The 9,712-nt window shown below is 41.9% G+C and overlaps 38 non-coding genes and 5 pseudogenes across 38 annotated transcripts; all 43 read left to right on the forward strand.

Annotated features, from left to right (window-relative positions):
• Positions 1-2: 2 nt before the first annotated feature.
• LOC134900807 (5S ribosomal RNA) lies at positions 3-121 on the forward strand. The gene has a single exon (XR_010174311.1). It is a non-coding gene; the product is annotated as a 5S ribosomal RNA (ribosomal RNA).
• A 107-nt stretch (positions 122-228) lies between these two features.
• LOC135066401 (5S ribosomal RNA) lies at positions 229-347 on the forward strand. Its single transcript, XR_010252647.1, has one exon. It is a non-coding gene; the product is annotated as a 5S ribosomal RNA (ribosomal RNA).
• Positions 348-454: 107 nt separating this feature from the next.
• LOC134886303 (5S ribosomal RNA) lies at positions 455-573 on the forward strand. Its single transcript, XR_010170390.1, has one exon. It is a non-coding gene; the product is annotated as a 5S ribosomal RNA (ribosomal RNA).
• Positions 574-680: 107 nt separating this feature from the next.
• LOC135061570 (5S ribosomal RNA) lies at positions 681-799 on the forward strand. The gene has a single exon (XR_010247948.1). It is a non-coding gene; the product is annotated as a 5S ribosomal RNA (ribosomal RNA).
• Positions 800-906: 107 nt separating this feature from the next.
• LOC134884808 (5S ribosomal RNA) lies at positions 907-1,025 on the forward strand. Its single transcript, XR_010168941.1, has one exon. It is a non-coding gene; the product is annotated as a 5S ribosomal RNA (ribosomal RNA).
• A 107-nt stretch (positions 1,026-1,132) lies between these two features.
• LOC135060554 (5S ribosomal RNA) lies at positions 1,133-1,251 on the forward strand. The gene has a single exon (XR_010246947.1). It is a non-coding gene; the product is annotated as a 5S ribosomal RNA (ribosomal RNA).
• A 107-nt stretch (positions 1,252-1,358) lies between these two features.
• On the forward strand, positions 1,359-1,477 carry LOC134893186 (5S ribosomal RNA; annotated as a pseudogene).
• A 107-nt stretch (positions 1,478-1,584) lies between these two features.
• On the forward strand, positions 1,585-1,703 carry LOC135062417 (5S ribosomal RNA). Its single transcript, XR_010248767.1, has one exon. It is a non-coding gene; the product is annotated as a 5S ribosomal RNA (ribosomal RNA).
• A 107-nt stretch (positions 1,704-1,810) lies between these two features.
• On the forward strand, positions 1,811-1,929 carry LOC134900687 (5S ribosomal RNA). Its single transcript, XR_010174196.1, has one exon. It is a non-coding gene; the product is annotated as a 5S ribosomal RNA (ribosomal RNA).
• Positions 1,930-2,036: 107 nt separating this feature from the next.
• On the forward strand, positions 2,037-2,155 carry LOC135059678 (5S ribosomal RNA). The gene has a single exon (XR_010246079.1). It is a non-coding gene; the product is annotated as a 5S ribosomal RNA (ribosomal RNA).
• A 107-nt stretch (positions 2,156-2,262) lies between these two features.
• LOC134900808 (5S ribosomal RNA) lies at positions 2,263-2,381 on the forward strand. Its single transcript, XR_010174312.1, has one exon. It is a non-coding gene; the product is annotated as a 5S ribosomal RNA (ribosomal RNA).
• Positions 2,382-2,488: 107 nt separating this feature from the next.
• Positions 2,489-2,607, forward strand: LOC135063582 (5S ribosomal RNA). The gene has a single exon (XR_010249909.1). It is a non-coding gene; the product is annotated as a 5S ribosomal RNA (ribosomal RNA).
• A 107-nt stretch (positions 2,608-2,714) lies between these two features.
• Positions 2,715-2,833, forward strand: LOC134900809 (5S ribosomal RNA). The gene has a single exon (XR_010174313.1). It is a non-coding gene; the product is annotated as a 5S ribosomal RNA (ribosomal RNA).
• Positions 2,834-2,940: 107 nt separating this feature from the next.
• On the forward strand, positions 2,941-3,059 carry LOC134902171 (5S ribosomal RNA). The gene has a single exon (XR_010175643.1). It is a non-coding gene; the product is annotated as a 5S ribosomal RNA (ribosomal RNA).
• A 107-nt stretch (positions 3,060-3,166) lies between these two features.
• Positions 3,167-3,285, forward strand: LOC135064073 (5S ribosomal RNA). Its single transcript, XR_010250390.1, has one exon. It is a non-coding gene; the product is annotated as a 5S ribosomal RNA (ribosomal RNA).
• Positions 3,286-3,392: 107 nt separating this feature from the next.
• LOC134887822 (5S ribosomal RNA) lies at positions 3,393-3,511 on the forward strand (annotated as a pseudogene).
• Positions 3,512-3,618: 107 nt separating this feature from the next.
• Positions 3,619-3,737, forward strand: LOC134884809 (5S ribosomal RNA). The gene has a single exon (XR_010168942.1). It is a non-coding gene; the product is annotated as a 5S ribosomal RNA (ribosomal RNA).
• A 107-nt stretch (positions 3,738-3,844) lies between these two features.
• On the forward strand, positions 3,845-3,963 carry LOC135060555 (5S ribosomal RNA). Its single transcript, XR_010246948.1, has one exon. It is a non-coding gene; the product is annotated as a 5S ribosomal RNA (ribosomal RNA).
• A 107-nt stretch (positions 3,964-4,070) lies between these two features.
• Positions 4,071-4,189, forward strand: LOC134901016 (5S ribosomal RNA). Its single transcript, XR_010174513.1, has one exon. It is a non-coding gene; the product is annotated as a 5S ribosomal RNA (ribosomal RNA).
• Positions 4,190-4,296: 107 nt separating this feature from the next.
• On the forward strand, positions 4,297-4,415 carry LOC135065783 (5S ribosomal RNA). The gene has a single exon (XR_010252053.1). It is a non-coding gene; the product is annotated as a 5S ribosomal RNA (ribosomal RNA).
• Positions 4,416-4,522: 107 nt separating this feature from the next.
• On the forward strand, positions 4,523-4,641 carry LOC134890580 (5S ribosomal RNA; annotated as a pseudogene).
• A 107-nt stretch (positions 4,642-4,748) lies between these two features.
• On the forward strand, positions 4,749-4,867 carry LOC135059679 (5S ribosomal RNA). The gene has a single exon (XR_010246080.1). It is a non-coding gene; the product is annotated as a 5S ribosomal RNA (ribosomal RNA).
• Positions 4,868-4,974: 107 nt separating this feature from the next.
• Positions 4,975-5,093, forward strand: LOC135065479 (5S ribosomal RNA). Its single transcript, XR_010251760.1, has one exon. It is a non-coding gene; the product is annotated as a 5S ribosomal RNA (ribosomal RNA).
• Positions 5,094-5,200: 107 nt separating this feature from the next.
• Positions 5,201-5,319, forward strand: LOC135067974 (5S ribosomal RNA). Its single transcript, XR_010254185.1, has one exon. It is a non-coding gene; the product is annotated as a 5S ribosomal RNA (ribosomal RNA).
• Positions 5,320-5,426: 107 nt separating this feature from the next.
• Positions 5,427-5,545, forward strand: LOC135065794 (5S ribosomal RNA). The gene has a single exon (XR_010252064.1). It is a non-coding gene; the product is annotated as a 5S ribosomal RNA (ribosomal RNA).
• A 107-nt stretch (positions 5,546-5,652) lies between these two features.
• Positions 5,653-5,771, forward strand: LOC135062418 (5S ribosomal RNA). The gene has a single exon (XR_010248768.1). It is a non-coding gene; the product is annotated as a 5S ribosomal RNA (ribosomal RNA).
• Positions 5,772-5,878: 107 nt separating this feature from the next.
• Positions 5,879-5,997, forward strand: LOC134900688 (5S ribosomal RNA). The gene has a single exon (XR_010174197.1). It is a non-coding gene; the product is annotated as a 5S ribosomal RNA (ribosomal RNA).
• Positions 5,998-6,104: 107 nt separating this feature from the next.
• On the forward strand, positions 6,105-6,223 carry LOC135064058 (5S ribosomal RNA). The gene has a single exon (XR_010250375.1). It is a non-coding gene; the product is annotated as a 5S ribosomal RNA (ribosomal RNA).
• A 107-nt stretch (positions 6,224-6,330) lies between these two features.
• On the forward strand, positions 6,331-6,449 carry LOC134900810 (5S ribosomal RNA). The gene has a single exon (XR_010174314.1). It is a non-coding gene; the product is annotated as a 5S ribosomal RNA (ribosomal RNA).
• A 107-nt stretch (positions 6,450-6,556) lies between these two features.
• Positions 6,557-6,675, forward strand: LOC135067984 (5S ribosomal RNA). The gene has a single exon (XR_010254194.1). It is a non-coding gene; the product is annotated as a 5S ribosomal RNA (ribosomal RNA).
• A 107-nt stretch (positions 6,676-6,782) lies between these two features.
• On the forward strand, positions 6,783-6,901 carry LOC135064575 (5S ribosomal RNA). The gene has a single exon (XR_010250882.1). It is a non-coding gene; the product is annotated as a 5S ribosomal RNA (ribosomal RNA).
• A 107-nt stretch (positions 6,902-7,008) lies between these two features.
• Positions 7,009-7,127, forward strand: LOC135061571 (5S ribosomal RNA). Its single transcript, XR_010247949.1, has one exon. It is a non-coding gene; the product is annotated as a 5S ribosomal RNA (ribosomal RNA).
• A 107-nt stretch (positions 7,128-7,234) lies between these two features.
• LOC134890925 (5S ribosomal RNA) lies at positions 7,235-7,353 on the forward strand (annotated as a pseudogene).
• A 107-nt stretch (positions 7,354-7,460) lies between these two features.
• Positions 7,461-7,579, forward strand: LOC135065629 (5S ribosomal RNA). The gene has a single exon (XR_010251905.1). It is a non-coding gene; the product is annotated as a 5S ribosomal RNA (ribosomal RNA).
• Positions 7,580-7,686: 107 nt separating this feature from the next.
• On the forward strand, positions 7,687-7,805 carry LOC135059680 (5S ribosomal RNA). The gene has a single exon (XR_010246081.1). It is a non-coding gene; the product is annotated as a 5S ribosomal RNA (ribosomal RNA).
• Positions 7,806-7,912: 107 nt separating this feature from the next.
• Positions 7,913-8,031, forward strand: LOC135065767 (5S ribosomal RNA). Its single transcript, XR_010252039.1, has one exon. It is a non-coding gene; the product is annotated as a 5S ribosomal RNA (ribosomal RNA).
• Positions 8,032-8,138: 107 nt separating this feature from the next.
• On the forward strand, positions 8,139-8,257 carry LOC135065805 (5S ribosomal RNA). The gene has a single exon (XR_010252075.1). It is a non-coding gene; the product is annotated as a 5S ribosomal RNA (ribosomal RNA).
• Positions 8,258-8,364: 107 nt separating this feature from the next.
• On the forward strand, positions 8,365-8,483 carry LOC135065817 (5S ribosomal RNA). The gene has a single exon (XR_010252087.1). It is a non-coding gene; the product is annotated as a 5S ribosomal RNA (ribosomal RNA).
• A 107-nt stretch (positions 8,484-8,590) lies between these two features.
• Positions 8,591-8,709, forward strand: LOC134890581 (5S ribosomal RNA; annotated as a pseudogene).
• A 107-nt stretch (positions 8,710-8,816) lies between these two features.
• Positions 8,817-8,935, forward strand: LOC135059681 (5S ribosomal RNA). The gene has a single exon (XR_010246082.1). It is a non-coding gene; the product is annotated as a 5S ribosomal RNA (ribosomal RNA).
• Positions 8,936-9,042: 107 nt separating this feature from the next.
• On the forward strand, positions 9,043-9,161 carry LOC135065480 (5S ribosomal RNA). The gene has a single exon (XR_010251761.1). It is a non-coding gene; the product is annotated as a 5S ribosomal RNA (ribosomal RNA).
• A 107-nt stretch (positions 9,162-9,268) lies between these two features.
• On the forward strand, positions 9,269-9,387 carry LOC135067975 (5S ribosomal RNA). The gene has a single exon (XR_010254186.1). It is a non-coding gene; the product is annotated as a 5S ribosomal RNA (ribosomal RNA).
• A 107-nt stretch (positions 9,388-9,494) lies between these two features.
• On the forward strand, positions 9,495-9,613 carry LOC135065828 (5S ribosomal RNA). Its single transcript, XR_010252098.1, has one exon. It is a non-coding gene; the product is annotated as a 5S ribosomal RNA (ribosomal RNA).
• Positions 9,614-9,712: the final 99 nt, after the last annotated feature.

Here is a 9,712-nt window from a genome sequence, read left to right on the forward strand (position 1 = left end):
TCATCTACAGCCACACCGCACTGGATACGCCCAATCTCATCTGATCTTGGAAGCTAAGCAGTGTTGGGCCTGGTTAGTACTTGGATGGGAGACCACCTGGGAATACAAGGTGCTGTAGATATTTTTATACTGCCAACACCGTTCTGTTGATGCATTCCATTTTCAAACGTATTCATTTATGAACCAGTAGTTAGAAGTAGAAAAGTTCTAACAGAAACCACAAAGCTCATATACAGCCACACCACACTGGATACGCCCAATCTCATCTGATCTTGGAAGCTAAGCAGTGTTGGGCTTGGTTAGTACTTGGATGGGAGACCACCTGGGAATACAAGGTGCTGTAGATATTTTTATACTGCCAACACCGTTCTGTTGATGCATTCCATTTTCAAACGTATTCATTTATGAACCAGTAGTTAGAAGTAGAAAAGTTCTAACAGAAACCACAAAGCTCATCTACAGCCACACCACACTGGATACGACCAATCTCATCTGATCTTGGAAGCTAAGCAGTGTTGGGCCTGGTTAGTTCTTGGATGGGAGACCACCTGGGAATACAAGGTGCTGTAGATATTTTTATACTGCCAACACCGTTCTGTTGATGCATTCCATTTTCAAACGTATTAATTTATGAACCAGTAGTTAGAAGTAGAAAAGTTCTAACAAAAACCACAAAGCTCATCTACAGCCACACCACACTGGATACGCCCAATCTCATCTGATCTTGGAAGCTAAGCAGTGTTGGGCCTGGTTAGTACTTGGATGGGAGATCACCTGGGAATACAAGGTGCTGTAGATATTTTTATTCTACCAACACCGTTCTGTTGATGCATTCCATTTTCAAACGTATTCATTTATGAACCAGTAGTTAGAAGTAGAAAAGTTCTAACAGAAACCAGAAAGTTCATCTACAGCAACACCACACTGGATACGCCCAATCTCATCTGATCTTGGAAGCTAAGCAGTGTTGGGCCTGGTTAGTACTTGGATGGGAGATCACCTAGGAATACAAGGTGCTGTAGATATTTTTATACTGCCAACACCGTTCTGTTGATGCATTCAATTTTCAAATGTATTCATTTATGAACCAGTAGTTAGAAGTAGAAAAGTTCAAACAGAAACGACAAAGCTCATCTACAGCCACACCACACTGGATACGCCCAATCTCATCTGATCTTGGAAGCTAAGCAGTGTTGGGCCTGGTTAGTACTTGGATGGGAGACCACCTGGGAATACAAGGTGCTGTAGCTATTTTTATACTGCCAACACCGTTCTGTTGATGCATTCCATTTTCAAACGTATTCATTTATGAACCAGTAGTTAGAAGTAGAAAAGTTCAAACAGAAACCACAAAGCTCATCCACAGCCACCCCACACTGGATACGCCCAATCTCATCTGATCTTGGAAGCTAAGCAGTGTTTGGCCTGGTTAGTACTTGGATGGGAGACCACCTGGGAATACAAGGTGCTGTAGCTATTTTTATACTGCCAACACCGTTCTGTTGATGCATTCCATTTTAAAACGTATTCATTTATGAACCAGTAGTTAGAAGTAGAAAAGTTCTAACAGAAACCACAAAGCTCATATACAGCCACACCACACTGGATACGCCCAATCTCATCTGATCTTGGAAGCTAAGCAGTGTTGGGCCTGGTTAGTACTTGGATGGGAGACCACCTGGGAATACAAGGTGCTGTAGATATTTTTATACTGCCAACACCGTTCTGTTGATGCATTCCATTTTCAAATGTATTCATTTATGAACCAGTAGTTAGAAGTAGAAAAGTTCCAACAGAAACCACAAAGCTCATCTACAGCCACACCACACTGGATACGCCCAATCTCATCTGATCTTGGAAGCTAAGCAGTGTTGGGCCTGGTTAGTACTTGGATGGGAGACCACCTGGGAATACATGGTGCTGTAGATATTTTTATACTGCCAACACCATTCTGTTGATGCATTCCATTTTAAAACGTATTCATTTATGAACCAGTAGTTAGAAGTAGAAAAGTTCTAACAGAAACCAGAAAGTTCATCTACAGCAACACCACACTGGATACGCCCAATCTCATCTGATCTTGGAAGCTAAGCAGTGTTGGGCCTGGTTAGTACTTGGATGGGAGACCACCTGGGAATACAAGGTGCTGTAGATATTTTTATACTGCCAACACCGTTCTGTTGATGCATTCCATTTTCAAACGTATTCATTTATGAACCAGTAGTTAGAAGTAGAAAAGTTCTAACAGAAACCACAAATCTCATCTACAGCCACACCGCACTGGATACGCCCAATCTCATCTGATCTTGGAAGCTAAGCAGTGTTGGGCCTGGTTAGTACTTGGATGGGAGACCACCTGGGAATACAAGGTGCTGTAGATATTTTTATACTGCCAACACCGTTCTGTTGATGCATTCCATTTTCAAACGTATTCATTTATGAACCAGTAGTTAGAAGTAGAAAAGTTCTAACAGAAACCACAAAGCTCATCTACAGCCACACCGCACTGGATACGCCCAATCTCATCTGTTCTTGGAAGCTAAGCAGTGTTGGGCCTGGTTAGTACTTGGATGGGAGACCACCTGGGAATACAAGGTGCTGTAGATATTTTTATACTGCCAACACCGTTCTGTTGATGCATTCCATTTTCAAACGTATTCATTTATGAACCAGTAGTTAGAAGTAGAAAAGTTCTAACAGAAACCACAAAGCTCATCTACAGCCACACCGCACTGGATACGCCCAATCTCATCTGATCTTGGAAGCTAAGCAGTGTTGGGCCTGGTTAGTACTTGGATGGGAGACCACCTGGGAATACAAGGTGCTGTAGATATTTTTATACTGCCAACACCGTTCTGTTGATGCATTCCATTTTCAAACGTATTCATTTATGAACCAGTAGTTAGAAGTAGAAAAGTTCTAACAGAAACCACAAAGCTCATCTACAGCCACACCACACTGGATACGCCCAATCTCATCTGATCTTGGAAGCTAAGCAGTGTTGGGCTTGGTTAGTACTTGGATGGGAGACCACCTGGGAATACAAGGTGCTGTAGATATTTTTATACTGCCAACACCGTTCTGTTGATGCATTCCATTTTCAAACGTATTCATTTATGAACCAGTAGTTAGAAGTAGAAAAGTTCTAACAGAAACCACAAAGCTCATCTACAGCCACACCACACTGGATACGACCAATCTCATCTGATCTTGGAAGCTAAGCAGTGTTGGGCCTGGTTAGTACTTGGATGGGAGACCACCTGGGAATACAAGGTGCTGTAGATATTTTTATACTGCCAACACCGTTCTGTTGATGCATTCCATTTTCAAACGTATTAATTTATGAACCAGTAGTTAGAAGTAGAAAAGTTCTAACAAAAACCACAAAGCTCATCTACAGCCACACCACACTGGATACGCCCAATCTCATCTGATCTTGGAAGCTAAGCAGTGTTGGGCCTGGTTAGTACTTGGATGGGAGATAACCTGGGAATACAAGGTGCTGTAGATATTTTTATTCTACCAACACCGTTCTGTTGATGCATTCCATTTTCAAACGTATTCATTTATGAACCAGTAGTTAGAAGTAGAAAAGTTCTAACAGAAACCAGAAAGTTCATCTACAGCAACACCACACTGGATACGCCCAATCTCATCTGATCTTGGAAGCTAAGCAGTGTTGGGCCTGGTTAGTACTTGGATGGGAGATCACCTAGGAATACAAGGTGCTGTAGATATTTTTATACTGCCAACACCGTTCTGTTGATGCATTCAATTTTCAAATGTATTCATTTATGAACCAGTAGTTAGAAGTAGAAAAGTTCAAACAGAAACGACAAAGCTCATCTACAGCCACACCACACTGGATACGCCCAATCTCATCTGATCTTGGAAGCTAAGCAGTGTTGGGCCTGGTTAGTACTTGGATGGGAGACCACCTGGGAATACAAGGTGCTGTAGCTATTTTTATACTGCCAACACCGTTCTGTTGATGCATTCCATTTTAAAATGTATTCATTTATGAACCAGTAGTTAGAAGTAGAAAAGTTCTAATAGAAACCACTTAGCTCATCTACAGCCACACCACACTGGATACGCCCAATCTCATCTGATCTTGGAAGCTAAGCAGTGTTGGGCCTGGTTAGTACTTGGATGGGAGACCACCTGGGAATACAGGGTGCTGTAGATATTTTTATACTGCCAACACCGTTCTGTTGATGCATTCCATTTTCAAACGTATTCATTTATGAACCAGTAGTTAGAAGTAGAAAAGTTCTAACAGAAACCACCAAACTCATCTACAGCCACACCACACTGGATACGCCCAATCTCATCTGATCTTGGAAGCTAAGCAGTGTTGGGCCTGGTTAGTACTTGGATGGGAGACCACCTGGGAATACAAGGTGCTGTAGATATTTTTATACTGCCAACACCGTTCTGTTGATGCATTCCATTTTCAAACGTATTCATTTATGAACCAGTAGTTAGAAGTAGAAAAGTTCTAACAGAAACCACAAAGCTCATCTACAGCCACACCACACTGGATATGCCCAATCTCATCTGATCTTGGAAGCTAAGCAATGTTGGGACTGGTTAGTACTTGGATGGGAGACCACCTGGGAATACATGGTGCTGTAGATATTTTTATACTGCCAACACCGTTCTGTTGATGCATTCCATTTTAAAACGTATTCATTTATGAACCAGTAGTTAGAAGTAGAAAAGTTCTAACAGAAACCAGAAAGTTCATCTACAGCAACACCACACTGGATACGCCCAATCTCATCTGATCTTGGAAGCTAAGCAGTGTTGGGCCTGGTTAGTACTTGGATGGGAGACCACCTGGGAATACAAGGTGCTGTAGATATTTTTATACTGCCAACACCGTTCTGTTGATGCATTCCATTTTCAAACGTATTCATTTATGAACCAGTAGTTAGAAGTAGAAAAGTTCAAACAGAAACCACAAAGCTCATCTACAGCCACACCACACTGGATATGCCCAATCTCATCTGATCTTGGAAGCTAAGCAGTGTTGGGCCTGGTTAGTACTTGGATGGGAGACCACCTGGGAATACAAGGTGCTGTAGCTATTTTTATACTGCCAACACCGTTCTGTTGATGCATTCCATTTTCAAACGTATTCATTTATGAACCAGTAGTTAGAAGTAGAAAAGTTCAAACAGAAACCACAAAGCTCATCTACAGCCACCCCACACTGGATACGCCCAATCTCATCTGATCTTGGAAGCTAAGCAGTGTTGGGCCTGGTTAGTACTTGGATGGGAGACCACCTGGGAATACAAGGTGCTGTAGCTATTTTTATACTGCCAACACCGTTCTGTTGATGCATTCCATTTTAAAACGTATTCATTTATGAACCAGTAGTTAGAAGTAGAAAAGTTCTAACAGAAACCACTAAGCTCATCTACAGCCACACCACACTGGATACGCCCAATCTCATCTGATCTTGGAAGCTAAGCAGTGTTGGGCCTGGTTAGTACTTGGATGGGAGACCACCTGGGAATACAAGGTGCTGTAGATATTTTTATACTGCCAACACCGTTCTGTTGATGCATTCCATTTTCAAACGTATTCATTTATGAACCAGTAGTTAGAAGTAGAAAAGTTCTAACAGAAACCACAAAGCTCATATACAGCCACACCACACTGGATACGCCCAATCTCATCTGATCTTGGAAGCTAAGCAGTGTTGGGCCTGGTTAGTACTTGGATGGGAGACCACCTGGGAATACAAGGTGCTGTAGATATTTTTATACTGCCAACACCGTTCTGTTGATGCATTCCATTTTCAAATGTATTCATTTATGAACCAGTAGTTAGAAGTAGAAAAGTTCCAACAGAAACCACAAAGCTCATCTACAGCCACACCACACTGGATACGCCCAATCTCATCTGATCTTGGAAGCTAAGCAGTGTTGGGCCTGGTTAGTACTTGGATGGGAGACCACCTGGGAATACATGGTGCTGTAGATATTTTTATACTGCCAACACCGTTCTGTTGATGCATTCCATTTTAAAACGTATTCATTTATGAACCAGTAGTTAGAAGTAGAAAAGTTCTAACAGAAACCAGAAAGTTCATCTACAGCAACACCACACTGGATACGCCCAATCTCATCTGATCTTGGAAGCTAAGCAGTGTTGGGCCTGGTTAGTACTTGGATGGGAAACCACCTGGGAATACAAGGTGCTGTAGATATTTTTATACTGCCAACACCGTTCTGTTGATGCATTCCATTTTCAAACGTATTCATTTATGAACCAGTAGTTAGAAGTAGAAAAGTTCTAACAGAAACCACAAAGCTCATCTACAGCCACACCGCACTGGATACGCCCAATCTCATCTGATCTTGGAAGCTAAGCAGTGTTGGGCCTGGTTAGTACTTGGATGGGAGACCACCTGGGAATACAAGGTGCTGTAGATATTTTTATACTGCCAGCACCGTTCTGTTGATGCATTCCATTTTCAAACGTATTCATTTATGAACCAGTAGTTAGAAGTAGAAAAGTTCTAACATAAACCACAAAGCTCATCTACAGCCACACCACACTGGATACGCCCAATCTCATCTGATCTTGGAAGCTAAGCAGTGGTGGGCTTGGTTAGTACTTGGTTGGGAGACCACCTGGGAATACAAGGTGCTGTAGATATTTTTATACTGCCAACACCGTTCTGTTGATGCATTCCATTTTCAAACGTATTCATTTATGAACCAGTAGTTAGAAGTAGAAAAGTTCTAACAGAAACCTTAAAGCTCATCTACAGCTACACCACACTGGATACGCCCAATCTCATCTGATCTTGGAAGCTAAGCAGTGTTGGGCCTGGTTAGTACTTGGATGGGAGGCCACCTGGGAATACAAGGTGCTGTAGATATTTTTATACTGCCAACACCGTTCTGTTGATGCATTCCATTTTCAAACGTATTAATTTATGAACCAGTAGTTAGAAGTAGAAAAGTTCTAACAAAAACCACAAAGCTCATCTACAGCCACACCACACTGGATACGCCCAATCTCATCTGATCTTGGAAGCTAAGCAGTGTTGGGCCTGGTTAGTACTTGGATGGGAGATCACCTGGGAATACAAGGTGCTGTAGATATTTTTATTCTACCAACACCGTTCTGTTGATGCATTCCATTTTCAAACGTATTCAATTATGAACCAGTAGTTAGAAGTAGAAAAGTTCTAACAGAAACCACAAAGCTCATCTACATCCACAGTACACTGGATACGCCCAATCTCATCTGATCTTGGAAGCTAAGCAGTGTTGGGCCTGGTTAGTACTTGGATGGGAGACCACCTGGGAATACAAGGTGCTGTAGATATTTTTATACTGCCAACACCGGTCTGTTGATGCATTCCATTTTCAAACGTTTTCATTTATGAACCAGTAGTTAGAAGTAGAAAAGTTCTAACAGAAACCACAAAGCTCATCTACAGCCACACCACACTGGGTACGCCCAATCTCATCTGATCTTGGAAGCTAAGCAGTGTTGGGCCTGGTTAGTACTTGGATGGGAGACCACCTAGGAATACAAGGTGCTGTAGATATTTTTATACTGCCAACACCGTTCTGTTGATGCATTCAATTTTCAAATCTATTCATTTATGAACCAGTAGTTAGAAGTAGAAAAGTTCTAACAGAAACCAGAAAGTTCATCTACAGCAACACCACACTGGATACGCCCAATCTCATCTGATCTTGGAAGCTAAGCAGTGTTGGGCCTGGTTAGTACTTGGATGGGAGACCACCTGGGAATACAAGGTGCTGTAGATATTTTTATACTGCCAACACCGTTCTGTTGATGCATTCCATTTTCAAACGTATTCATTTATGAACCAGTAGTTAGAAGTAGAAAAGTTCTAACAGAAACCACAAAGCTCATCTACAGCCACACCACACTGGATACGCCCAATCTCATCTGATCTTGGAAGCTAAGCAGTGTTGGGCCTGGTTAGTACTTGGATGGGAGACCACCTGGGAATACAAGGTTCTGTAGATATTTTTATACTGCCAACACCGTTCTGTTGATGCATTCCATTTTCAAACGTATTCATTTATGAACCAGTAGTTAGAAGTAGAAAAGTTCTAACAGAAACCACAAAGCTCATCTACAGCCACACCACACTGGATACGCCCAATCTCATCTGATCTTGGAAGCTAAGCAGTGTTGGGCCTGGTTAGTACTTGGATGGGAGACCACCTGGGAATACAAGGTGCTGTAGATATTTTTATACTGCCAACACCGTTCTGTTGATGCATTCCATTTTCAAACGTATTCATTTATGAACCAGTAGTTAGAAGTAGAAAAGTTCTAACAGAAACCACCAAACTCATCTACAGCCACACCACACTGGATACGCCCAATCTCATCTGATCTTGGAAGCTAAGCAGTGTTGGGCCTGGTTAGTACTTGGATGGGAGACCACCTGGGAATACAAGGTGCTGTAGATATTTTTATACTGCCAACACCGTTCTGTTGATGCATTCCATTTTCAAACGTATTCATTTATGAACCAGTAGTTAGAAGTAGAAAAGTTCTAACAGAAACCACAAAGCTCATCTACAGCCACACCACACTGGATATGCCCAATCTCATCTGATCTTGGAAGCTAAGCAATGTTGGGACTGGTTAGTACTTGGATGGGAGACCACCTGGGAATACATGGTGCTGTAGATATTTTTATACTGCCAACACCGTTCTGTTGATGCATTCCATTTTAAAACGTATTCATTTATGAACCAGTAGTTAGAAGTAGAAAAGTTCTAACAGAAACCAGAAAGTTCATCTACAGCAACACCACACTGGATACGCCCAATCTCATCTGATCTTGGAAGCTAAGCAGTGTTGGGCCTGGTTAGTACTTGGATGGGAGACCACCTGGGAATACAAGGTGCTGTAGATATTTTTATACTGCCAACACCGTTCTGTTGATGCATTCCATTTTCAAACGTATTCATTTATGAACCAGTAGTTAGAAGTAGAAAAGTTCAAACAGAAACCACAAAGCTCATCTACAGCCACACCACACTGGATATGCCCAATCTCATCTGATCTTGGAAGCTAAGCAGTGTTGGGCCTGGTTAGTACTTGGATGGGAGACCACCTGGGAATACAAGGTGCTGTAGCTATTTTTATACTGCCAACACCGTTCTGTTGATGCATTCCATTTTCAAACGTATTCATTTATGAACCAGTAGTTAGAAGTAGAAAAGTTCAAACAGAAACCACAAAGCTCATCTACAGCCACCCCACACTGGATACGCCCAATCTCATCTGATCTTGGAAGCTAAGCAGTGTTGGGCCTGGTTAGTACTTGGATGGGAGACCACCTGGGAATACAAGGTGCTGTAGCTATTTTTATACTGCCAACACCGTTCTGTTGATGCATTCCATTTTAAAACGTATTCATTTATGAACCAGTAGTTAGAAGTAGAAAAGTTCTAACAGAAACCACTAAGCTCATCTACAGCCACACCACACTGGATACGCCCAATCTCATCTGATCTTGGAAGCTAAGCAGTGTTGGGCCTGGTTAGTACTTGGATGGGAGACCACCTGGGAATACAAGGTGCTGTAGATATTTTTATACTGCCAACACCGTTCTGTTGATGCATTCCATTTTCAAACGTATTCATTTATGAACCAGTAGTTAGAAGTAGAAAAGTTCTAACAGAAACCA

Source organism: Pseudophryne corroboree, chromosome 3, assembly GCF_028390025.1.
Source record: "Pseudophryne corroboree isolate aPseCor3 chromosome 3, aPseCor3.hap2, whole genome shotgun sequence".
NCBI lineage: Eukaryota > Metazoa > Chordata > Amphibia > Anura > Myobatrachidae > Pseudophryne > Pseudophryne corroboree.